General features: G+C 39.0%; 1 protein-coding gene across 1 annotated transcript in view; it reads right to left on the reverse strand.

Annotated features, from left to right (window-relative positions):
- numbl (numb homolog-like) overlaps positions 1 to 27,120 on the reverse strand; it is a 46,137-nt gene that overhangs the window by 17,795 nt on the left and 1,222 nt on the right. The gene's annotated exons all lie outside the window — the stretch shown is intronic.

Consider the following 27,120-nt stretch of genomic DNA (forward strand, 5'->3'; position numbering starts at 1 on the left):
CAATATACTGTATACATAGAATACAAATTTCACAATACAAGGATAACTAGAAATTATTTCAAATTTTCATTACATGGCAAATAGCATCAGACTTAAATAAATAACCCTGTAGCATCTGTTTCTATGATATGTGAATCTCATTTTCTGCTTGATGGTTTGTGACGACCCCTAAACTTAGCTTCTCCACATCTGCCCAGAGCACACTGAGCATGTGCAGTGTTACTACCATGCCTAATAAATCCATGATCGTAAGTTCCTGTGCACAACTTTAATGGCCTTGATCATTACTGTTATACAGACTCTGAAAATAAGGAAGGAGGCATACCAGGGATTGACACATGTAATGTGTTTCACACATGATTATACTTCATCACGGCCAGGAAAGGAGATTTCCAGTTGGGGATGAAGCACCCTGTGTTTTAGGGCCTTTAAGTTCAGTACATAAACCCTAAATTCCCTAAAAATTGCTTTGGCCATCCCCTGAAAGTGGCCATACACTAGGTATCTGACCCTATGGATTATGGGCCACATTCTATTGTTCAGTTTTATTAGGCCAATTATGAAGTTTGGATCTGAAGCCCCATTTACTAGTAGGTGCATCAGCAGGTAAAACCTTTAGCTTAACAATATTAATCTGATCATAGGATGGTTAAAACTGCCTCCCAAAGTGACATGCATGTCCAGATGTGGTGGAAATCTAGGCATGTATGAACAGCTCTATCCCTAAGAAGATCTTTATACAAATATTTTAAAGCGGAGAATCAGTCGTTCAGACAAGAAGCTCTACGTTAGGGCAATGTTTTTTGAAGTATTCACTCACATCAGACACAATTTACTTATTTACCAGTAGAAACACCTTCTATGGCTAATTAGCATTTTGATTTTACATAGCCCAAAGCTCTTGTAAGAGCAAGAACATAGGCCATTTTGTCGACTTTCCCCCTTTATGCTAGAATAATGTTATAGACCATCCAAAGCAGTGAAGCTAGTGCTATATACCGGTAACCAATAAGTACCATCCTCCCTATATTTTCAATTGCTCCATCTTCTCCCAAGCATCATGACAACTCTGAATAAAAGGTGACAGCAGTGGCCGACTGTTCCGAATAGTTGTTGTACTGTGTATGACACATGTAACACAGAGCTCAGCTGTCAATGTAATCAGCACAAGTTTCTCCCACGTATCCCAGGAGCACGGTATCTATGGTAACAGTTGCCAGGTTATAAAATTATGGCTTGAAGAGTGTGTTGCAGGGGTAAGCACTTTAATGATGGAATCAGATAAACTGTATAGGGGCCCTGTGTAGAAGACAGAGAGGAAAGTGCAGTGTAGCATCACAAGATGAAGGAGGGAGAGGTGAAAGAAACGTTAGGCCTCCCACAGAGATTTTCTATCTTAACAATCCCCCACAACCAAAGAAACACGGGCAGTGATCTGTAAATCAGACAACTTAGCACAGCCATAAGGTTCTGATCAGCGGTCAGCCTCCCAGCAGAGTTGGCACTGACTGCAAGAGAATGTAAGACTTCTTGGCATCGCTGCTATACTGAATTACTATTTTCCCTTTTAGAGGACAGAGTGGAAAGTAAGGGTGGTAAGGATACAAGGCTCTTGTTTGCCCTGTGTTTTCATAGCTAGCTTGCAAATTTATAATAATAAGCATCTGAAAAATTCTAAAAAGGACATACTGTAGGGATTTCCAGTCTGCACCCACCATCTACAAATGAGCTGTAGGATGCAGATTTCCTGTCTTTAAATTAATAGCATTTTATAAATGTATCATTGGTAATCACGAATCTACAGGGCCTTTATTTACAAAAGAAAAATTGTCACTTATAAATGAGGGCAAAGTGCACTAGCACAGACCGTGAGGTTTAGAATCATACAACCATCGCTTCTTAATTATGACAAGTGTCCTTTTAGTGAATCGAGCGAAAAATAATAATTGATAAGATTTTTAACGCATGCTATAAATAGCACTCCTTATTTCGGACTTTAGTGAATCGGGCCCATAGTCTGTTAACATATGGATAAACAGGTTGGGCAATAGTGTTTATATCATCTTTAAGTCCATAAATGGCCTCATAAACTGTAAAAAGCAAAACATTCCTCTTACATTTGGGAGCAACAATTTGCAGGGTATCAATGTGCTAATGCACCACTAGGGAGCTGCAAATCATTGTCCAGTCTAAGCTATCCCTTGACAAGTACATATTGATATATTTTGCAGATTTGGAAACCAGGAATTTACCAAAAATGCATAAAGTCTAATCCCTTGGAACATCTGTAATTGTTCAAAGAACTCTGTTTACACAAATAATTCCGTATGGCAGTTTTATTCCTGACTATTCCTGCTTACATGCATTCCTGTAGCCAGTGGCTATAAAATTATACTCATATAGAAGCAGAAGTGGCACGTGTGTCCTACCTATATATAGTTACTAAAGAAAAATGTCAGTGCAAACATTCAGGAATTTCTGGCGTTTAGCTGTCAGTGGTTATTGGGTGTTGTAGTTCTAGCTAAAGGGCTGTAGGTTGGATGGCCCTGATATAAAGTTTTAATGAAACCATCTTGCCTTACCACATAAAATGGCCTGCAGATACAATGCCTTCACAGAAAAACAGTAAATCTGTGATGCACAGTGGAGATTTTATTTTTATGTATAAAAGAGCTGTTCTGTGGGCCCCCCAAACATGGGCTCCAACTTGCATCTTCTAAAGATTGCTCTGAGTGAGCATAATACATGCAAACCAGGTTCGGGGCTTTGTCAAGAGCTGAAAGTATTATAAACCAAGTAAATGAATTGTAAAATAAGCTAGGACAGTGGCTTCATACAGATGGTCAATGCACTTCATTTCCATCTACCATGCAAATAATTAATATAAATGACCTCTCACTCATGGTGAGGTGAAGGAAAGCTGGGGGGAGGTAACAGGCCAGCGTGTGCCACAAACAATACCAGTCTCCAATTTCTTTATGTCACTTGAATAGGCTCAGCACGAGCGTCTAAGTAGAACACAGATGCTGTAACAACAGAAGCCCCCGCCCTTCATTTACCTCCAACAATACCACTCTCCTCCCTTCCACCAACTAAAATCTCATTTGCTCCAGCCCCAGGCCTTATCAGGACATGCTAGGCCTCAGAGCAGATTGAAGGTGGTTGCCCAGAAAGAAGTGACCCAAACCCCCACCCTTTCTATTGTGTGCCCTTGTTTTAATTAAGCCCCAGTAAAGTCAAAGTTGGCAACAGCTGTTTGGGGAGGAGGAAGGCTGACAGAGTCCGGTGTTGAGGAGAGACAGAACAAAAGCTTCGGGCAGCGGACAGGGTATTGAAGGCAGCTGGGGAGCAAACACACACACTCGCACAAAAAATATTAGGACAGCTGTTTGCCAGACACCCTTCCCCCAAACTAAGGCTATGGACTTTGGTCAGAAATCATCAACAGTTGGCAAAAGTCGGGGGTAGCTGGGTCAAATCATCTCCATGGTTTGTATTGTTAATTTGTATCCCCTTTACGCCTGAGCATAAAACTGATGATGAGGAGATGCAATTGTAACTGTATCCACAGGGGAGGCAGGTGTGGGGAAGATTTAACCCTGGCAGACTCCTTGACCAGACAGCAGTCTTAAAAACGCACTTTCAAGTTAGTTAGCTGTAATTTGACAGCCGATTTGAACACCCAGATAGCACGATGTTGGATATCACTAAATGAATTTCTGTCCCAGCAGCCTCTGCTATGGTGTCAAAAGGCATAGGATGGCAATGCAGGCAGGCTGAGTGGGGGCTAAAAATTATATTTTGAATGTAAGGTATGTTTACAGAACACTTACTTATCAAAAACATTATGGGACTTATACTGTATATTAATACATCCCACCCTCTGGACTAGCAATGCATCAAAGTCCATATTATAAGTTCACCTTATTTAATGTTTATTAACCATTCTGATGCTTGTGTTATTTGTGATACAGTCAAAACCATGTCACTACTCCAAGGAAGGTCCCTAAATAATGGAATTTACTACAACCCACTTCTTTCATCTCAAAGACATGGAAGAGTAATTTTTTTCTCATTTCCAGAATGAATCCGTTTTCGGGAGGGTTCATTCCTAAAGTAAATATGACCCTGTACTTCCTTCCTAGATGGCCTAGTTCTGCGTCTTCAAGGGTGGGGACCCCCTTAGACTGTGCAGGAGACGGCGGGGAGGGTGTGTGTATGAATTTCAACAAAAGGATTTCCTTCCGGGAGAGGGACTGGTCAGTATCTGCGAGTCTGCCTGGAGCAGAGGAAACTCAGGTTTGGACAGTGGTGGGGCCCTATTTTTAACCTCTTGGCAGCAATATAAATCTCAGGTAATAAAATCTCTCTAACTTGAAAGATTTACATAATTTCACAATGAGCTCAACATCTGTGTGCATGTGTGTCTCTAATTACCAGTGGGCACAACTGAAAATTCTAGTTCAGTAAAGAGCAGCTAAGCATGCTAAGCATGACAGAGTTACACTAAGGGGCAGATTTACTAATCCACGAACGCTCGGAGCGTTCATTCGAACGCTCCGAGTGTATTTCTGCCGACTTTTTCAACGCTTGCACTACTTTTTCGTACTTTTGCGCGAAAAAAACAGAAAGGTTTTCCTGCTGTTTACAATCTTTCGTTACGAAAATTTTGTGACTTTCGGATCGCCAATACGATATTATCGTGACTAATACGATTTTTTCGTAAGCATATTCGTGATATTTGCGATCTTTAGAAATTATCGTATCCAATCCGAATTTGTCCCATTCGGGATTCGAACTTGCGTTTTCATGAATGTGCCCCTAAGGGTCTGTCACTACGCTCACACACATATAAACTTGTGCAGAGAACTGTCAATGCTAAAAAAGAAAAGAGAACTAAACATGAGCAGATATTGCCTACAGTAAGAGTGTAATTAGTAATTGAGCACTTCCCTCTAACTGTTATTAATACAGGGGTAAGATGTATATATATTTGCAGGGTTTTACCTGGAACTGGTAAAAAAAAAAAATCATCCTTTCTCTTGATTGGTCATTAGTCGCCCGCGACAAATCTCCCTGTTCGCGGGCGACTAATCTCCCCGAAATGCCAAAAATGTAAATCTCCGGTGGGATGGCATTCGCGGCGGCGCGATTTCACTGAAATCGAGGAAGTTGCCTTGAGAGGAAGACAATACATACACTGGCCGATTAGGTACTCCATCTGACCAGAGAGTGGACGGATAGCATACAAGCAGCCACATTAAGCAGCCAGCTTAATGGCACCTAAATGAGTACAATCCAGTAGGGAAAAATGGGCTGTGTTTCATCCTGCCCTCCCCTGTGGAGGAAAGTAGGATAAAATACCCACGTGTTTACACATATACAGAACAAAAAGGAGCTGCTTGTAACTACAATAATAGTGTAGTTAAAAATATAAATAACTATACTCTTAAAGATACTCCTAGCTCTGTGTATGAATTGAGCTGTTAATCTGCTTGTAAAGTACACAGAGGCTAGGAATTGGGTATTTTAATACAGAAACAATTCATCTCAGTCTGTTGTGTTGCTCTGTGTATGTAACTAAAGTGAGAGTACAAGTCATCTGGTCAAATTGCTAAGTCTGTAACCACAGTCTGGCTTCATCACTAAGGGAAATGAATGTCCTCTCCCCACAAAGCCGTGCATTTATTTTCTTAAGTCTGAGCAGCACATAGCTAGATCTGCAGATGGAGAAGCCAAGGAGAGGTGAGTCTGTGTCATTTCACAGTGCCTGAGGCGCACAGACACCAAATGAGTCAGAGAGCATTTGGGGTGGGAGACGAGGCTCGACCTCAGGGATACTGACTGGCAGTGAATAAAACTTCATTACTGGAATCCCCAGGCCAGGGAGCAAAGCTGTGGCTGACTTCAAAGTTTAAATAGCTCATCCCCAAAAGAGACCTTGTCAAGTCACAGAATAACTTTAAGAGAATGAAAGACTTTTAACTGGAAAGAAAAAGAGATTAAATGGGCACAATAACACCAAAATAACGGAAGACCAAATTGAGATCTTTAAAGGAACAGTAACACCAAAAAATGTATATATTTCAAAGAAATTAAACTATAATGTACTGCTGCCCTGCACTGGTAAAAGTTTTGTGTTTGCTTCAGAAATATTACTGGAGTTTATACAAACCCTGCTGTGTAGCCATGGGGGCAGCCATTGAAAAGAAGAAAAGGCACAGGTTATATAGCAGCTAACAGATAAACCCTGTAGAATACAATGGTGTTTTATCTGTTATCTGCTATGTAATCTGTGCCTTTTCTCCTTTTTTCCAGCTTGAATGGCTGCCCCCATGACTACACAGCAGCTTATTTATATAAACTATAGTAGTGTTCCTGAAGCAAACACCCCAGTTTTACCAGTGCAGGGCCACAGTACATTATAGTTCAATTACTTTAAAACACTTTCATTTTGTGGCGTTACTGTTCATTTAAGGTGGCTATACACGTAAAACATTATCGTACAAAGGTTTTGTACGATAACTGGTGCGTGTACGATGGGAGACAAGGTGACCGATATCGGTAAAAGCCTTGGATATCGTTACCTTGTTGATTGGGCAGGTCTGAAAATTTTGATCGGGCAATTTTGAAATGCCGAACATTATGAACGTTAATGCTAAATCATCAGGTAGGGGTAAGAACTCCTTTGTTTGCTCTTAACCTTATTAGAGTGGTTGAAGGATCTTTCCTACAACCAATTGTTGTGGATAAGATCGTTACTGTAGTGTGTATGGCTACCTTTAGGGCTCTGGCACAGGCGGAGATTAGTCGCCCGCGACAAATCTCCCTTTTTGCGGGCGACTAATCTCCCCGAATTGCCATCCTACCGGCGAAAATGTAAATCACCGGTGGGATGGCATACGCGGCGATTTACATTTTCACCAGTGGGCTGGCAATTCGGGGAGATTAGTCGCCCGCGAAAAGGGGGATTTGTCGCGGGCGACTAATCTCCCCGTGTGCCAGAGCCCTTAGCCTTCATTCTCAGGGAGTGTGTCTAAACCTAGAATGATAAGTATTGCTTTTTTCATGTTTATTTGCAACAATAACAAGATAAACTACTTGAATGTGAGAGACTCTAGTAATCAGGGATCTTAAACCTCAATTTCTTCTGCTGATGTGAATTGCATGCTGGGAGCTAAACCATTTCAAATCCTCTACTGTTCCATTCTCCACAGGAGAGCCATAAAACACTGGACATGGAAGTTATAACATCCTTGTTGCTTAGGACAAGAGAATGGTACACTGGATGACTAATCTCAATCTGGAATAACAGATCTATATGGAAAATAAAACCATATGTGAAGCTTTGAGAATCTTATAAAAACCAATTATTTAAACAACATTGTTTAAAAACAATGGTCAAATAGCATAATCACAGCAGCAGCAACAAAGGCAAGAAATGACAGTATGCAGAGTACACAAGCAGGAATAAACACAGCTGGATGGCCAAACACATCAGCCCTGTAATTCTCACCCTGTCACATACGTTTCGTTTTCTGTTATCCAGAGACAGGCAAAGAACTAACAAATGCACAGATGGTGCAAAGTAATGCAAATGCACATTAAAGACACCTTAATTAAATGAAGGTTACTTTAATTGAGTATGCACACTAGAGCACTCATCAGTCCATGGAAAAACTGCAACATCTTAGTAAGTTTGTAAGTGGATTTTTAGGTGGCTGAGAGAGGCCATATTGCTCTACGTGAATCACCTCTGGTCAGTCGGCTATAATCTGCAAAAGCAGTGCAGTAATTTTTCATGCGGTGAGCCTATTATCCCATATATGGTTCATACTATACAATACTATACAGAATTATATTAAAATGATGAATTCATACAAAGCAATCCCCCCAGGTTGGAGGCTCTGCATATACAATGTTACTTAGCATCCAAAGCTTATACTTCAAACTACTCTCTTAAAAGAAATCACTATTCTAATTATTTATTGTCAGACTAGGAAATTACAGTGACAAATTCTTACTCGTCTAACTTGTTATTACAACCTCATAACCTGAACATCTACACACAAAGTGATTCATACCACCATTATGTTAGACTCCTCCTCATCCTTCTTCTCTGCTCAGGAAAATTGCTATTTTGGTTCCAGAATGTGAAGGGCGATATAAATAAGCAGGAAAATATATTACTGATAGGAAATGTTTAATGAAACCCAATTACAGATCTGTCAGAGATACTGCCTGTGGATAGAGAGGGGCAATCGCACACTAAGGATTTTATCTACAGTGTGGAAAAAATATTAAAAAACTCATTTTAACAAGAGAATTAATTGGCACAGGAATGGCATTAGCAATAGAAACAGTATAGCAGTAAAGACACTTAGAGATTATTGGTAAATCCACACCTAGATTATAGAATTCAGATCTCAGAAATAGAAAGTTATTATTACTTTCTTTCAAATAACATGTATTCTGGTGCCACCCACCAAACTACCAAAAATGCCAGCACCAAATTTCCTTGCAATAGATTTTCATTTACTGATTTTTGAGGAAGAAGATTTAGCAAAATTCTGATTTTCATGGTTTTAGATGTTTTTAAAACCATAATTAAACTCATTTCCACTAAAACCACTAATGTCTAGTCATTTATTAAAATATTTGAATATAAAAAAAGCACAAACAAATTAAAATTCGTAACGAAAACTAAAAAACCATGAAAACCTCTAAAACCACAAATGATATAAAGAGTGTTACATTTTGCCTAGGACAACGTGACCTTGACAGATATATTTTTACATTTGTGTAATGGTGAAAAATTAATGTTTTTTTAAATTACGAAAAATATAACGTGTTACCACAAAAAAATATAAATTGTAGGAAAAAATATACGACCCTTAGAAAATCTGTCCTATGTTCTGTATTTTATATTTTAATCTGCAGCTTTCCAATTACTTATTTTAGATCATAATTCTTGATTGCAGTGTTTACTAGTGCGGCCAGAGTTCTATGAACGCAAGATAGTACAAACAATTAAAGATGAGATTGTAAGCTCTTTTGGGCATGGCCCTGTGTCCCACTTTTATCAGTTATCGGTGGTTATTGTAAATCTGTTCAATATTCATTGGATACACCCATTATTGTACAGTGTTGTATGTTGGTGCTTAAATAAATATGTTGTTAATAAAGAGAAAACAGAGGCTGTCCAAAGCATCATGAATAAAACAGACATTCCATTCTTTCCTCTCCATCCTCCTAGATATCACCCCCCACCCCCCCAGGTTCAGTCACTTCATGATGAGTCATGCTTTCAACAGAGCAGAAACTGATGAAAAATAACAGGAGGATTGTGTGGTCCCTATGATGCCAAGGATTGTGTGGTCCCTATGATTCATACAGTAGCTAATCTCTACAGCCGGTAGACCCCCGCCCCTTCCTGGTTTTAGGAAGGGCTGCCTGGGTCAAAACCTCCTGCCCAGTTTCCCAAATTTGGAAAACCGCACAGGACTCAGTAATAATGACGCGTTGATTGGCTCCGCACCCCATAACATCGCTGCCCCTCCTCATCCCGGCCTGCAACGCCACGGACCCGCCCCTGAGACGTCACCCCTTTCCTGGCTAAGAAAGCTGGCAGAGGTGACAACCCTAATATATATACTGTATATATATATATATATTTGGCTTGTAGACAGGCACTAACGTCATAGAAACAATAGCGATGCCTGGGTGCAGTCCCAATGAATTTAGGAATAATAGCAAGTAGAGATGTCCCGCACTCACAGGTCTTAAGTGAAAGTAAAAGGTGTTTATTCAAACCACATCTAACGTTTCGGCTGTTTCGTTAGATGTGGTTTGAATAAACACCTTTTACTTTCACTTAAGACCTGTGAGTGCGGGACATCTCTACTTGCTATATATATACAGTGGAGGAAATAATTATTTGACCCCTCACTGATTTTGTAAGTTTGTCCAATGACAAAGAAATGAAAAGTCTCAGAACAGTATCATTTCAATGGTAGGTTTATTTTAACAGTGGCAGATAGCACATCAAAAGGAAAATCGAAAAAATAACTTTAAATAAAAGATAGCAACTGATTTGCATTTCATTATGTGAAATAAGTTTTTGAACCCTCTAACAAAAAAAGACTTAATACTTAGTGGAAAAACCCTTGTTTGCAAGCACAGAGGTCAAACGTTTCTTGTAATTGATGACCAAGTTTGCGCACATTTTAGGAGGAATGTTGGTCCACTCCTCTTTGCAGATCATCTCTAAATCCCTAAGGTTTCGAGGCTGTCTCTGTGCAATTCTGAGCTTGAGCTCCCTCCATAGGTTTTCTATTGGATTATGGTCCGGAGACTGACTAGGCCACTCCATGACCTTAATGTGCTTCTTCTTGAGCCACTCCTTTGTTGCCTTTGCTGTATGTTTTGGGTCATTGTCGTGCTGGAACACCCATCCACGACCCATTTTCAGTTTCCTGGCAGAGGGAAGGAGGTTGTCGTTCAGGATTTCACGATACATGGCTCCGTCCATTTTCCCGTTAATGCGAATAAGTTGTCCTGTGCCCTTAGCAGAAAAACACCCCCAAAGCAAAATGTTTCCACCCCCATGCTTGACGGTGGGGACGGTGTTTTGGGGGTCATAGGCAGCATTTTTCTTCCTCCAAACACAGCAAGTTGAGTTAATGCCAAAGAGCTCTATTTTGGTCTCATCAGACCACAGCACCTTCTCCCAGTCACTCACAGAATCATTCAGGTGTTCATTGGCAAACTTCAGACGGGCCTGCACATGTGCCTTCTTGAGCAGGGGGACCTTGCGAGCCCTGCAGGATTTTAATCCATTGCGGTGTAATGTGTTTCCAATGGTTTTCTTGGTGACTGTGGTCCCTGCTAATTTGAGGTCATTAACTAACTCCTCCCGTGTAGTTCTAGGATGCTTTTTCACCTTTCTCAGAATCATTGACACCCCACGAGGTGAGATCTTGCGTGGAGCCCCAGAGCGAGGTCGATTGATGGTCATTTTGTGCTCCTTCCATTTTCGAACAATCGCACCAACAGTTGTCACCTTCTCTCCCAGCTTCTTGCTAATGGTTTTGTAGCCCATTCCAGCCTCGTGCAGGTCTACAATTTTGTCTCTGACATCCTTGGACAGCTCTTTGGTCTTTCCCATGTTGGAGAGTTTGGAGTCTGCTTGATTGATTGATTCTGTGGACAGGTGTCTTTTATACAGGTGACTAGTTAAGACAGGTGTCCTTAATGAGGTTGACTAATTGAGTAGAAGTGTCTAACCACTCTGTGGGAGCCAGAACTCTTAATGGTTGGTAGGGGTTCAAAAACATATTTCACTCAATGAAATGCAAATCAGTTGCTATCTTTTATTTAAAGTTATTTTTTCGATTTTCCTTTTGATGTGCTATCTGCCACTGTTAAAATAAACCTACCATTGAAATGATACTGTTCTGAGACTTTTCATTTCTTTGTCATTGGACAAACTTACAAAATCAGTGAGGGGTCAAATAATTATTTCCTCCACTGTATATACAGTATACCATGCATAAAGTGTAAGCTCAATGAATAGTCAATACCTGTGTTAAGCTGGCCATACACGCACCGATACTATCGTACGAAACCTCGTTTCGTACGATATTCGGTGCGTGTATGGCATGTCGGCGAGTCGACCCATATCGCAGTAAGCTGCTCATATCGGACGACTCGCCGATCGGCCAGGTTAGAAAATTTTGATCGGGCGCCATAGAAGGCGCCTGACCAAAATCTGCCGTCAGGGCTGAATCGGCAGAAGGAGGTAGAAATCCTATTGTTTCTACCTCCTTATCTGCTGTTTCAGCCCTGACGGTGTGTGGCGGATCTGACGATGTTTCGTGCGACCGATGGTCGCACGAAACATCATCAGATCGCCAGGTGTATGGCCAGCTTTTGTGAGGTTTTTATTGAAAGGAACAATATAACTCCATGGTATGTCAGTATATACAGTGGATATCAAAAGTCTACACACCCCTGGTAAAATGTCAGGTTCCTGTGCTGTATAAAAATGAGACAAAGATAAATCATTTTAGAACTTTTTCCACCTCAATTGAAAAACAAACTGAAATCTTTTAGGTGGAGGGAAGAAAACCAAAAAAACTAAAATAATGTGGTTGCATAAGTGTGCACACCCTCTTCTAACTGGGGATGTAGCTGTGTTCAGAATTAAGCAATCACATTCAACATAATGTTGAATAGGAGTCAGCATACACCTGCCATCATTTAAAGTGCCTCCGATTAACTCCAAATAAAGTTCAGCTGCTCTAGTTGGTCTTTCCTGACATTTCTTTAGTCGCATCCCACAGCAAAAGCCATGGTCCACAAAGAGCTTCCAAAGCATCAGAGGGATCTCATTGTTAAAAGATATCAGTCAGGAGAAGCGTACAAAAGAATTTTCAAGGCATTAGATATACCATGGACCACAGTGAAGATAGTCATCATCAAGTGGAGAAAATATGGCAGTGACGTAACCAAGAACTGGAAGTCCCTCCAAAATTGATGAAAAGACGAGAAGAAAACTGGTCAGGGAGGCTACCAAGAGGCCTACAGCAACATTAAAGGAGCTGCAGGAATATCTGCCAAGTACTGGCTGTGTGGTACATGTGACAACAATCTCCCATATTCTTCATATGTCTGGGCTATGGGGTAGAGTGGCAAGATGAAAGCCTTTTCTTACGAAGAAAAACATCCAAGCCAGGCTACATTTTGCAAAAACACATATGAAGTCTCCCAAAAGCATGTGGGAAAAGGTGTTATGGTCTGATGAAACCAAGGTTGAACTTTTTCGCCATAATTCCAAAAAATATGTTTGGCGCAAAAACAATACTGCACATCACCAAAACACCATACCCACAGTGAAGCATGGTGGCGGCAGCATCACGCTTTGGGGCTGTTTTTCTTCAGCTGGAACTGGGGCCTTAGTTAAGATAGAGGGAATTATGAACAGTTCCAAATACGAGTCAATATTGGCACAAAACCTTCAGGCTTCTGCTAGAAAGCTGAACATGAGGAGGAACTTCATCTTTCAACATGACAACGACCCAAAGCATACATCCAAATCAACAAAGGAATGGCTTCACCGGAAGGAGATTAAAGTTTTGGAATGGCCCAGCCAGAGCCCAGACCTGAATCCGATTGAAAATCTGTGTGGTGATCTGAAGAGGGCTGTGCACAGGAGATGCCCTCACGATCTAAGAGATTTGGAGTGTTTCTGCAAAGAAGAGTGGGCAAATCTTGCAAAGTCAAAATGTGCCATGCTGATAGACTCATACCCAAAAAGACTGAATGCTGTAATAAAATCAAAAGGTGCTTCAACAAAGTATTAGTTTAAGGGTGTGCACACTTATGTAATTTGGTGCGTCCCTAATACCAATACCAATACATACAACATGAATTTCAGCACAAGAATAAGCAAAAAAAGAATTTCTTGGCATTTATAGGATGGACTGACCCACTCTACTGTCTTCCTTGCTGTTATTTGGCGTTTCTATTTCGTAGAAGCAGCAATAAATGTGCAAAGATTAACTTGCACCAAGCTTTACCCAGGTCTATGTAAGGCAAAGGGCACAGGTGCCTCAGGCAGTAATACGTAAAATGTGCTGTCCAGAATACCATGGAAACGGCCATGACATCACTGAGATTTCCCAACAAAAAGCAGTGCCCAGCCTTTCATAATATGTGTAAACATGTGCTAGATTTTTTTGTTTTTAGAATACTCCAAATGAAGCTTTATATGAGAACACTTACTTGTACAGTGTGGCAGCAATCTGGCAAAAGTGTAGTAGCCTAAAGACTAGAGATCACAAAGCATCACTTATTACACAAAATTGCTCCATCCATCTTTAGGGTGCTCAGAGACCCTGAGCAATTTGTTTTTAGCTTTTGTGCTGAACTCCAGGTTGAGCCCAAAAAGCAGAATAAGGTAATTTTTTCAAATTATAGCATGTCCTATTCTTACCATATTTTTAACTGGTCTTCATTTTTGCTTTCTTGAATTAGTAAAAATGTTTTTTTAATAGTTATAATTTATATTTTTAAAATGATTTGCCTTATTATATTATATTGCCTTTTTCATCTTCTCACTGATCCTGCACCCAAAAACAACAACATTTTTACTGTTATTGTTACTTTATACTAGTGGTGTAACAATCAAGGAAGCAGACCCCGTGGGGGGCCCGGGGGACAGGGGGGGGGGGCTGCTTCCTCTATTTTTACGTATATACCTGCTCCACGCCGGGTCCCAGGTAGGAAGCTGGCAGGGAGCAGGGATTTATAGGAGAGTGCAGGGGAACGGGGAATGTGTCAGGGACATGTAGGGAGGACGTGTAGGGAGTGTGGGAGGCTGGGTGAGTTTGCTACTCTGCGCTGGGCCCCTCTAAAGAGTTTTTGCAGGGGGGCCTAGGGGTGACTAAATTTCTCCATGGAACATTAGCCTAATAATTAAAATAACTATTCTGCACAGCTTATCTGTTATCTAGCTACATAAAGATGTACCCTATAACCCTTCACTGGCTACATAGCAGCTTATTTACATAACCTATAGTGGCACTTCTAAAGCAAAATGTACACAGTTTCAATTTTTGCAGGTTGACATTGTTGTACGTTATATTGAAATTCACACACAAAAAAAACACTTTTTTGTGTTTAAAGGAGAAGGAAAGGCTAAAGAGTTAATCTCAAGCTAAAGGCTTACCTTCAGTTGTCTCAATAGTGCCCTTAAGTCTCCCCATATTTCTCCTGTAAAGATGATCAGAAGCCAAACAGGAAGAAAAAACGCTGAGCTGTGTAAAGAAAGTTCCCATAATGCCTCACTCCTGCACCAAGAGCAAGATCGGTGTACATGCTCAGTTAGTGAAGCTACCTGCTGATTGGCTCAGATCCACATTCCTAAGGGGGGGGATGAGTTCTTAGCATTCTTGAGGGAGGGGGGAATAGGAGAGGGGAGAGAACAGAGAGCTGCATGTCTCTGGCAGAGGAAAACAGACACAACAGATCTTTTGACAGAGAACTCAGTGCAGCATTTCTGTGAGTGTGGCTGTATTTACATAGACCTTTCTGATAAAGCTTACCTAGTTTTTACCTTTCCTTTTTCTTTAAAACTAAAGGCAAAAATTATGGTCAGCACAAGCCCTATTAATTAAACCCCTTTTGAAAAGAGGGTATGTTGCCCCTTTACTGTTCGCACAAAATAAAAAAGTGTTACCATTTTTCATATGAGTAGGGTTTATTTTACTTTTCTTTAGCTTGATTATTTGCAAGACTTGTTTATTTTTATAAAACAGAAAAAGCAATCTGATTCTATACTATGACTCTAAACCTTATTTTATATTGTTGGATAAACATATACAAGCAATAAAATAAAATACACCTATAAACACTATATACAGACACAAACCTCTATGTTTGTTTTTTTATATAACACAAAATTGCAGGTTGCTTTGCATGTCTTAAAAAAAGCAAGAAAATCCAGGCAAAACCTCTAAATCCATAACTGGTCATTACATTGTCTTTGTTAAACTTCCAAGCATTTCCCCACAAAATGGTTAAGTGATTGAGGATTTATTTAGAGATAAATTATCCCATTAAGTGCTGGATCCCCTGACAGAGGACACTCCCTGCTGGCTCTTATTCAAATGGATATATCCAGTGATGTATTGTACATCAGACACTAACGCCACTCAACACCAGATATATTACTGGCTTCTAGTAATCAGGGAGAGCAATATATGTCTGGTCTGAAAAGTCCAAAATGGAACGAAGGGGCTCTTTGACTTCTTCTATATGTATTATACAAGGTGGAATTTCACACACAAAAGCATCTTTAGTAAATGTGCCATTCTGATAACATTCTAATAATGGCCCCATCAAAGGCTTGTAGGATACCTGGGAAGCATGCACATAGTTTTATATCTTGCCATTCAGGCAGTCACCTTTGGACACATGTGTAAGAAGCGCCATTGCTGGTACACTGACAACCAATATTTGAAGTTTAGTGTGTTACAGGGGCCCTCTAATTGTAGGCTATTGAAGGCAATAGCAACTTGTACTTTATCTTTCTTTCCTACTGCTTGTTGAAGCTTATAGTCTTGTATAGAAGCATAGATACTGCATTAGAAGATGGATACATTGTATGCATGCACAAAGGGCAGGTAAGGACACCATTACCCAGAAATGCTCATATCAAGAACAGTGGTTGTTTATAACATGCCAATGTGGCATTTTCACAGCTTTCCTAATCACTGTTATTTATATTTTTAATTACAAAAAATACTGTAAAGCAGTTCAGGTTGGGGACAAATGGGCAGTATAAAGTTAAATAGTGTTGATAAATATGTTGCAAGCTTTCAATACCATTCAAAACTAGTTTCTAATAGTGACAATCACAATGGGCTTATAATGAATAGGGGAGGGGAATTTACTCAATTGTAATATGCTGTCCTGGATGCACTTAAAACTAACCTTGCTATGAGATGTAGGGACACTTGGCCAAATGTTAAGGTGGTCATACACAGGCAGATTTAAGCTGCTGATTTGGTTCCTTCTGACCAATTCTGAACTTACTGATATAATGTATTCATGGGCATTTATATAAGCTCTTGTTATGTTTAGTATTGGTGTCCTCTGCTATAGCTAAAGACCCATAGGGCAGAATTAGGTCAATGAACACATGTGGAAAGGGATGAAATTACACAAAACAGGAAGTGCATGTTAAAATAAATATCCCTGGTCTTAAAACCACACCTACAGAGAGATATAGGTACCCAGCTACTGAATTAAGGCTAATGTCACATAAGGCACAGCCTCATATTATCTGTAGGCGGAGATAAGCTGATGCACTCCTCTTCACTCCACTAAGTCTCTCTGTGTGTAGACACACTCATCAAGTACCAGTATCAGAAACTGTGCATTCTCTCACCGATATCAACACCTGGGAAGAGCATCAGCTTTTCTTCTCCTAAAGAGAAAAAGTAGGCAAAAAGAAGCAAAGGCAGAACCTTGTATGACATTAGCCTATGCAATGGTTTCCTCTGGGGACCATTTTTCCCTCCCACACTACAAAAATCAGGCACATTAAATGGCTTTTGAAAAAATCAACTATGGTTTGTTTGTGTGTGAACGGTAAGCTCCACTGGGGCAGGTTCTAATGTGAATGTTGAATAATCTCTGTAAAGTTCTGAAGACAATTTTTACCACTATATTAATAAAGGGTAAGAATAATAATAATACCTTAAATTTCTTCTTTAGTTAGTTATTTATTTTTTGCCTGAGGAAGCAGTAAAGCATGCATTAAATGCTACATGGCAACAGTGGTCAGAACTGCAATATGCAAGCTATGTCGATGGAGTTGCAGAATGTTCCATTTTATCTGTAAAAACTAGTATTTATACAAGACAGTATTAAAAAAATATTTAGTTTACAATAAAGATTTCACAGAAAAAGAATCACATTTTCACAGACCACACTTTAGAAAGTTATGATATACAAAGTTTAGAAAGAGTCCAGTGGTTACAAAAACCAATTGAAAACCTGTAATTAAACCAAAGGTCAGGTTCACAATCACATGAAAGCCTGTCTAGCACTGGCTGAGCACTGAGTAACATGCTTCAATGCAATAAACATAGATGAGCAAGAAAGAAAAGCAGCAGCACCGCATTTAGGGCCTTTTTCTGCTTTTCTGGCCACCAACTGCTGCAACCACAAGAGCAATCAGCTGAGAAACCTGTAAACACTATAGGCAGCATCTCCCTAGGGACCACGACTTGTTGCTGGGGAAAGACTGAGATGCCTATTGTTACTAATTATTTGCAGCTCAAGGGATTGGCTAGCCAAAGAGTAGGTTACAGAACATCTAATTAATATTTTTATTATTATTTTTAACATGTACTTATAACAAATTCCGCATCGCTATACAATGAATGCGATTTTAAATACAAATACATACAAAATGAAAATGTAAAAAGCAGCCAAGAACTGATACAAGAGGTGAAGAGGGACATGCCCAAAAGAGCTTACAATCTATAAGGAGAAGGGGTTGAGACGCAAGCTGTGGGAAAGGGCAAGATTAGAATTAAAGGGGACCTGTCACCCTAAGAAATAATTACAAATTGTTTTCTATTGTGTTTGTCAAGCAAAATAAACTTCAATTACACTATATAAATTATTGTAAACTTATTTCCTTCAGCACTGGAATTCACAATTGCAGAAAACAGGCAGGCTCCATTTTGTGGATACTGTTATTAAGGCAAGCTGTGCATCCTGCTAAAATCTTGTTTCTGTGCCAGTATGGGGAGACCTGATACCAATATCCATGCACTGGTTACACAATTAGATGGTGAGGATGGAGGGGAATGTGAGGAGTACAGTGACATCTAAGAAGTTCTGAATTGAAAGTGAAAGTAACTGTCTGCCCCACCCCTATGCTTAAGGCATAGAGGCAGGTCAGGCAATATATGATTGACAGCTGGGACTTTTAAATGCTTATATAATGGGTATAGATGTGTTAATAAAAATGACTTTGGGCTACATGTTTGATTTGAAAAGGGCTTTTTATTATACAACTTTTTATGTCTGGGTGACAGGTCCACTTAAAGTAAGTTAGGGATGTAGCACAGGGTATTGCTTTTAGCAACACACTGAAGTTGTGCTAAGCTTAATGAGAGTAATTTTCTCTGAATAAATATGGTTTTAGAGATCTTTTGAAGGAAGAAAGATAGGGAGAAATTTGGACAGAATATGGGAGAGAGTTCCAGAGAAGGCATGCAGCCCTTGCAAAATATGAATTCATTCCTTACCTGTGCACATTGTATAATACAGGGCCATAATGAGTGAATGACTAGCAAATGGGTAAGTCACACAAGACAGCTTCAGCTGATATGCCAACCCCAATCATCATATATTTTCACAGATTTTAACAGATATGTTGCAGCAACCCTAATTAACTCTCTAGGTAACTGTCCATATTATACAAGATATGTCAATAGATTGATTATCTTACTAAAGGCTGTTGCACATGAAGCATTTTGTAAAAACTATATACAATGGGACCCAGCAAGTAGCCCAATTTTTACAATAACCTCGTACATAAATGGCTGCAAGAGAATAATCAAAAAGAAAATAAAGAGATACTGGCAACTTGCAGTGGTGCCTATTAGAGGAAAAGAAGGAATTCATTGCAATTCCTAGAATGTATTGCTGCTACATTTTATAATACAGCAGTTATCAAAAGGATATATGTGCCATCAGATTCACAGAACTGCTAGCCATCATCTATACAAGCATTTGCATGCCCAACTCACTCATATACTTCCATCAGCTTTAGATAATTGCTGTTCTAAGCAGTGTTTTTACAATGGGGGGTGACACGGAACAGACTACAGCTTTGCAAGTACCACTGGAATAGTGATTTATTTGCATGCAATAAATGGAAAGTCATTTTCACTGCTGCAAGTAAATTATGGCATGCAGACACAGAGATGGCCAAAATCCCAGAAGTCTGGCAGCAATGGTTCCTATTTTACATATATATCTATCTATCATAAATGTATACCAATGGCTCCTTAAATTAATAATATATATTTTTTTAATAATAATGCTCTACACATTAATATGCAAATTAAAGACAAGGTTATATGATAGATATGTTATATTATAGCCCTCCTACAAGTGTCAAGATGTGAGAATATATATATGTCCTATAAATGTTCTTCAACAGGGAAACACACTAAGGACATCAATTATATTATGGGCAGATTTCTGCTTAGTATATCTCCTTGCAGCAAGCCTCTGACACCATTAAAATGTTGGCCAATCAAATCACATATTTTCTACTCAAGCCTCCCGTATGCTTTCTGCTCTGTACCTATACCCTGACCCATTTATGCCTCGTCATCTGTCTGTAAATCCCCACAGGTATTGTGTTCATGTTCAGAGACAAGTCATTCTGAATAACAGCAAAAGAGGGGGGAATGGATATCTGTGCAGAGCTAAAAACACAAAAGACTATTGATCCATGGAAATGGTCATTTGTATTACTGGAATTGAGAAGAATCATGTGTTCCAACCCCCATCGTGTCTGTTTAGAAAAGAATTAAAGGGGAAGCTCACCCTCCAAGCACTTTTTCAGTTCAATTGTTTTCGTATAGCACACCACAAATAACTATTTTCCCTGGCCATTCATGTCAGCATTGACTTATGGGTTATTCCACCTGCTGATAGCTGATAGGGCAGAATTAAAAAATAATTGCACAATCAATATTACTAAAATTCCTACATATGGCTCCACCTTTTCCCCCTTAAGACCTTTCCCCCTTTTTTGTCCTATAAAGCTTAGTAAGCCTTTTTCAGGTTAGAATTTTTTACTAACCTGGTTGCATTTTATGGGTAGCCATACCAGGCAAATTTCAGTCTCTCTTTCTCTCATGAGCCATTGCTAATTGCTGTATTTCAAGTTAGTGTTATTATGCTGTGCTTCTACTAGCACAGCATAATACTATGTATATTATAGTATGACATTGTATAATATAGTAACACTGCAGGTAGCATTGGAAGGCTGTAAAGGTGGCCGTATGTGCTGGGCCATATTGGAATAATCCGATCATTTGGCCCTTGGGCCAACAATCAGATCATAACAGAGGTCAATGCAGGCCCTCAGGTAAGGACTGCATCAGTGCACCAATGCGGTCCAAAAGGATATTTTTGGCCAGCTATCTGTCATAAAAGAAAGTCGATGATGGCCCATTCACAGACATATATAGCTCGGACTGAAAGGACAGAATCTGCAACTTAAATCTGCCTGTGTATGGCAAGCTTTAGTCTGTACATGCGGTGGTATTATTAAAATACAGAAGCTTTAGAAATTAATAAATAGTCTATTCTATAACACTATAGCAGTTATACCCAACCAGTGGCTTGTGAGCAACATGTTGCTCATCAACCCCTTGGATGTTGCTCTCAGTGCCCCCACACTAGGTAGTTACTCTTGATTTCTTGACTTGGTGGCAGGTTTGGGTTTAATAGAAACAGGATTTACTACCAAATAAAGCCCCCTATAAGCTGATAGTGTGCATAGAGGTTATATAATAGGCAATCTTATCCTTTATTTGGCACCCCCATGAACTTTTATGATGCTTGTGTTGCTCTCCAAGTCTTTGTACATTTGATTGTGGCTCATGAGTAAGAAAGATTAGGGACCCCTGCACTATAGGGTAGCATTACTATGCTTCTATTTTCAGTCACTAGACTATGACTAGAAGCTGTCATTGCTATACAAATCCTCTATGTTCAATATAATACTGTGTGTATCCCTGTAAATTAGCATATTTAGATTATGTCACTGCAACAGTTACATGACAAGGTGTATACTTGCATATTGGCACTACTGTTTCTCTGCTGCATTTACTACAGGTATGGGACCCATTATCCAGAATCCTCGGGACCTGGGGTTTTCCGGATAAGAGTTCCTTCCATAATTCGGATCTCCTACCTAAAGTCTGCTAAAAACATTATTTAAGCAGTAAGTAAACCAAATAGGTTTGTTTTGCCTCCAATAAGGATTAATTATATCTTAGTTGGGATCAAGTACAAGGTACAGTTTTATTATTACAGAGAAAAGGGAAATCATTTTTAAAAATTTTAATTATTTGATTAAAATGCAGTCTATGGGAGATGACATTTCCATAATTCGGAACTTTCTGGATAATGGGTTTCCGGATAAGTGGTCCGATACCTGTATATCAAATGGGTGTGTATCACAGATTTCTCACAGCAGGGTGGCGAAACTACAATGTGCTTCTGCTGCTTTTACAATTCTGATGCTGGGATATTGCAGTCTGTTCATTCTACACTATATTCTTATTTTAATGTGAACGATCTCTGCAAAAGCAATAAGTGTGGTGGCACTATATAAATAGTGCATAATAAATAAAACAGATGGCCTATGCATGGCTGTATTTCAATTCGAACCTCAACCCGTCCCCCCCCAACCCTCAATAGGCACATACACAGAAGGACCTGCTGCACTGATCGCATATAACAAAATATGTCCCAGAGACTGAATGTTCTAATCAGAGGCACTAGGGAGACAAATAAAAAATCTAGTGACAGAGAGTCTTAAGAGCTTTCACTCCTTAATGATATACAATTCAATCATTACTATAGTTTTAAGCAAGACATAGACTTGATTATTCATCTTAAAACTGAGAAAACAGAATAGTGGCTTAACTGTATAGTTTCTATTAAGGTAGATTGTTTGTGTGCCAAGGAAGATTCCTGCTTTGGGTTTTTTTCAAGCATGCTCAGTAACAAACTAGAAACAAGAATACTAGTTTACAAAAGACATCCACTCTGGCTGAGATATAAGATGGAAATGGGCACACTTGAGTGGCAGGACAGAGTTCAGACACATGCATTCTGGCTTAAGCTTCTGAAAGGAAATGCTCAGTTATGGTCTGGAAAAAATGTACAGTCTAGCCTCAGGGTGACAGGAGATCTGAGTTTTCTGAGTCTACTTCAAGCGAATGAAGTAGAATGCTACACATAGACCAGGAACAGACACTAGCCTGGGGGGAGACAGGAAAGCATTCCTTCTGGTTTAATATAATGCAGGGCAATGCTACATATATATATCTATATACATACACATAAATTGAAACAACCACACTGTAAGATCCTTTTGAGCATGGCCCACTTTACTTATATAGATTATTGGTCCTTATTTTTATGTCATCTGTATGTCCGATGTGCACATCAATTTATTGTGCAGTGCTGCAGAATATATTGGCACTTTATAAATTATTGCTGTTAATTATAACAATTATAATGAGAATAGCCTAGAAAAGAACACAGAGAATCCCATTATGGCTGCATTGATTGCAGCAGAATACTAAGAATAGGCCAGAAACATACACTAGCCTTGGGAAGACAAGAGAGAGAAAGCTTCCATTCTAGCTACAGATAACACGGGGGAATGCTATAAAGACAATAAAGTACAGCAAGGGGTAGAGGGAGATTTAGCCTGCCTAGTCTGCTGCATGTGTAAGGATTATGCTTCTATCCTGTGTTTGCCATTATATACAGCTGGTTACTGCATGGGCAGGAGTAGGTGAGAACACTCATGTGTCCCTCCTAGTTTTATGTATCATTCCAGCGCTGAGACTGTGGATGATGGGTATTGTATGCAGTACAAGCCATTAACAAAAATTTTGTATAGGCAGGTCTTAAAGGTTTGTGCATCATATAATACAATTGTTCAATTCTGTTTAATACCCCTTTAGAGACACCTAACTTGAAACTGGGGAGAGGAGATCTCACCATAGGTTAATTAGCCAGTGGTATCCACATTACAGAGGGTACTGCACACAGGAATCGATTGAAATATATATAAAACAATACATTTGTATTAGTTAATATCAGTATTTCCTCTCTGTGTCCCTGCAGACTGCATATATATAAGATCAAGTATGAGACACGTGTATTGAGTACAATTTTATTTAGCAGTGGACTGTATGTATTTCCCCAAGTTCCTATACCAATATTCCCCATAGTCACCGCACATTGTTAAACATTATGTTTCATCACCAAAATATTGCATAACCAGACCTGTTAAGCATCTTTCTAACTGACAGAATAAGCTGCTTTCAGTGCACTGTGGCTCCTTTCTAGACAGTAGCTGTCAAATTTAAACCTATGGAGGTGCCTATATGCTTATACAATAAGCCTTTGAGTGTCAGACTGAAAATAATGCTCAGGTGGGAATTCTACCTTGTAATTTTACCACCTTTTGGTGTTCCAAGAGCATCTAACCAGTTTATGCATTCTGGAAATTCTGTGTGTGTGTGTGTGTGGATTTTCAGAATGTAAAATTTTATGTAAGGCCACACATCTAACAAGGGTTACAGGCACACAAGCATTGGCTGTGCAAAAGGGAAAGACAATGTAGGAAAATTTTAACTGGATCCGAAGAGTTAACATATCCTATGGTGGTTTAGAGAAAATGTAATGGTTCTGTGTATCCTACGGTAGTTAGGGTCAAACAAAATAAAAGATTATGTATATAATTATAGAAAGATCTATGAATGAACATGGCTCTGGTACGGGTGGGAAAGTGTACTAAAAGACTGCAATGTAAATATTATTCAGGACTTCTAGCTGAGTGCTCTGCAGAATTTCTAAGTGCATAATGTTTTGAACTGATTGGGTGGGAGCACTGGAAAATGTGTGTTTTCATTTGGTTAACAACTCAGTGGGTGGGTGTACTGGAAGATTTCTGTGTACTGAGAGTTTAGCACTGGCTATGCTGGAGTGTGGGAGATTTAGATTTTAAATGGTCTCTGTATACCTGCATCTATGTCTAATGTACCAATAAATCATCAAAAAATCTTGCTGTACCTGTGAAGAAGCTGTCCACATAGGGGATGTCTCGGTAGTTGTATGCACATATGTGCATATAAGTCTGTATAGACATATATCTATGGATGACATTTAGGCAATTACCTACAATGGATGGTATATGAGATCATACACAAAAAACACAAATAATTGTAAGCTCTATGGGGCAGGGACTTCCTTACTACTGTGTCTTTTACCACGTGATACTTAATTGCTGTATATTTATCCTTAATTATTCATTATTATTTAGTATATGTTCTCTTCCCTGTGTGTACTTTTCTATATTATAAAATTGTACAACGATGTTCATCTTTGTAGCACATTATAAATAAAGTTATACATATGAATAACATGTAAACTATATCTTTATAATACGCAGGAATCATGAATTGCCTGTAAAATATATCCTTATAATACACAGAGCCCTGAATATCCTTTATATTATACCCTTAGAAACAATGCTTAGTGATATCATCATTTATAATGGGTTGTATAAAAGCACACAGCATCTTTATGACCTTTATAAGGTTATGGAAAGCCTCGGTGACTTCAAATATCCTTATGATGTACTATAAGAAACACATTATTCCCTCTATAAACAATGCTCAGTGATGCTTTTGTTATAGTCATTGGTAGCAATATATTATATGACTGACTAAAACTTGTTTAATAAATGATATAAAGTATCCTTTAGTTTACATTAGACGTTTAATAGGAGCACTTGTCCCATGGTCTATGCACACACGTCATTCGGTGTAAATATGGGAGAGCGTGCATGCTGGGATATATATAAACTAGAGACTGCACTGTGGGAGATTTGTATATATAATATATAAGGGGGATGGGCAGTGGTTGTACTAGCATATTTTTTTATAGGGAGTAAACTATTCCTGAAGTATTGCACTAGAATATTGATGCATTAGAGAGCAATAAAGATGCCTTGGTAAAGGTGTATGAAGTAAACATCTGGGTGCTTAGGTGTTTGATTGTTTGGTTGTGTGATTAGGTAAACTATGAGATATGTCTATGGGTAACAGGACACTTTTTTTTCATAACGGTAACATTTTGGTGTGAGGGAATGCTGTAAATGTAATCCCTGGGTGAACAGTCACATTGTGAGGTATTCAGATGGGTAAAGTCTGGATAAGAGGGCATGCTGTGAGCTATTTAGATGGCCAAATACTGGGTAAGTGCGCACACTGTATGGTATCTAAGGAAAAATCTAGGTGTGGTATGTATTTGAGTAAAGTTTAGTTGAAGTGAGTGGGCACAATAACAGTTATGTATATGGGCACAGTTAAGGTATATTAGTTGATATTGGTTACTGCACCTGGGCAAACATTGCACCAGTCATTACATATGGGGTAAACTTTTGTCCTCTGGGTGCATCTAACACTGTAATTTAAACTGCTAAATTAGCATTGTCTTAGAGAGTATCCAAGAAAACAGATTGTTAAAAGCCAAGCTCATATACAATTCAGGGGAGGAGCAAGCATTTCCTTTACTTAGTACACACTACAGGAAGTCTGCCAGTGTACAATTGGAAACGTATCCAAGGGTTAGGCTTCATGTGGGCCTTTAAATTTTCATGTTTGCTTGGGTGTGTAACTGGGAGATGTATATGTGCAGTTAAAATGCATTTATGTGTATATACTAGGAGACACAAAAGTGAAGGCTGAAAAAGGGAGACATTTGCTGAAACATTAATGTTTGAGTCGCAAAACTATTATACTGTATGGGTTTGAAAAATGATCCTTAATGGGTTGGCCATGGTCTGGGCTAGTGCCACTGGCTTAAGGGCCAATTAATTTTCCTTGCCAGCTAAGCCAAAACTTGCCAGACCTACCCTTGAAGGCATAATATAAGAAAGCAATCATAACATATCACTGCATTTCTTTGAGTGTAACAATTAGATAATCATCTATTTAATGTAGTGACATGGTGTTACAAATATCAATATAAACTTTCTTACACATATATGTGCAAGTAACCCAGCTGTGTATATAAACAGACCAGGTGGAAGCAGAGAGTCTGGTAGTGCACACTTTGCATGCGTGTTTGAAAAGTGAAGTAGCTGTGTATGTACACAAAATTAATGTACACTGGGGATGAGTATGCAAAGAAATCTGGCTGTATATATACCTATATTATATGGTACATCCTAATGCTAAAAAAAAGTTAATTGTGAGCTGTTTGCACTAGGTGTATATTTGAATCAGATTCACCTGAATATGTACAGTGCATGACACCAAATGAAATCTTACAGGTGTTTTAATTAGGGGATGTATATGTGAAAGTAATTTGGCTGGTTGGTTACAGACAGATGGATATGCAGATTGCATGTGTGCATTAGGAAATCCACATGTAGAGTAAATCTGTGAAGTGTACATGTACATTTGTGAGAATCTATGGATGATATCTGTGTATGAGTATAAAGTAAAATGCATATGTGGGAAAAACTAATATATATATATATATTGGCTTGAGGAAGGGCTGAATTAACGTTGCCTGTATGAATTATTTTAGTTAAGAGATGACTCTGCAATAAAACTGTCATTTTAAAAATCAAGTGCTGTGCATTCAGTGAACTTTATATGTGTGTATATAATTGAGATTGTTTTGGTGAGTACATTTTCAGATGTATATATTAAAAGGTATGTTTGTGGGTATGTTTGCTGGAAGATGCATATTCGGATA

Source organism: Xenopus tropicalis, chromosome 8 (genome assembly GCF_000004195.4).
Source record: "Xenopus tropicalis strain Nigerian chromosome 8, UCB_Xtro_10.0, whole genome shotgun sequence".
Classification (NCBI taxonomy): domain Eukaryota; kingdom Metazoa; phylum Chordata; class Amphibia; order Anura; family Pipidae; genus Xenopus; species Xenopus tropicalis.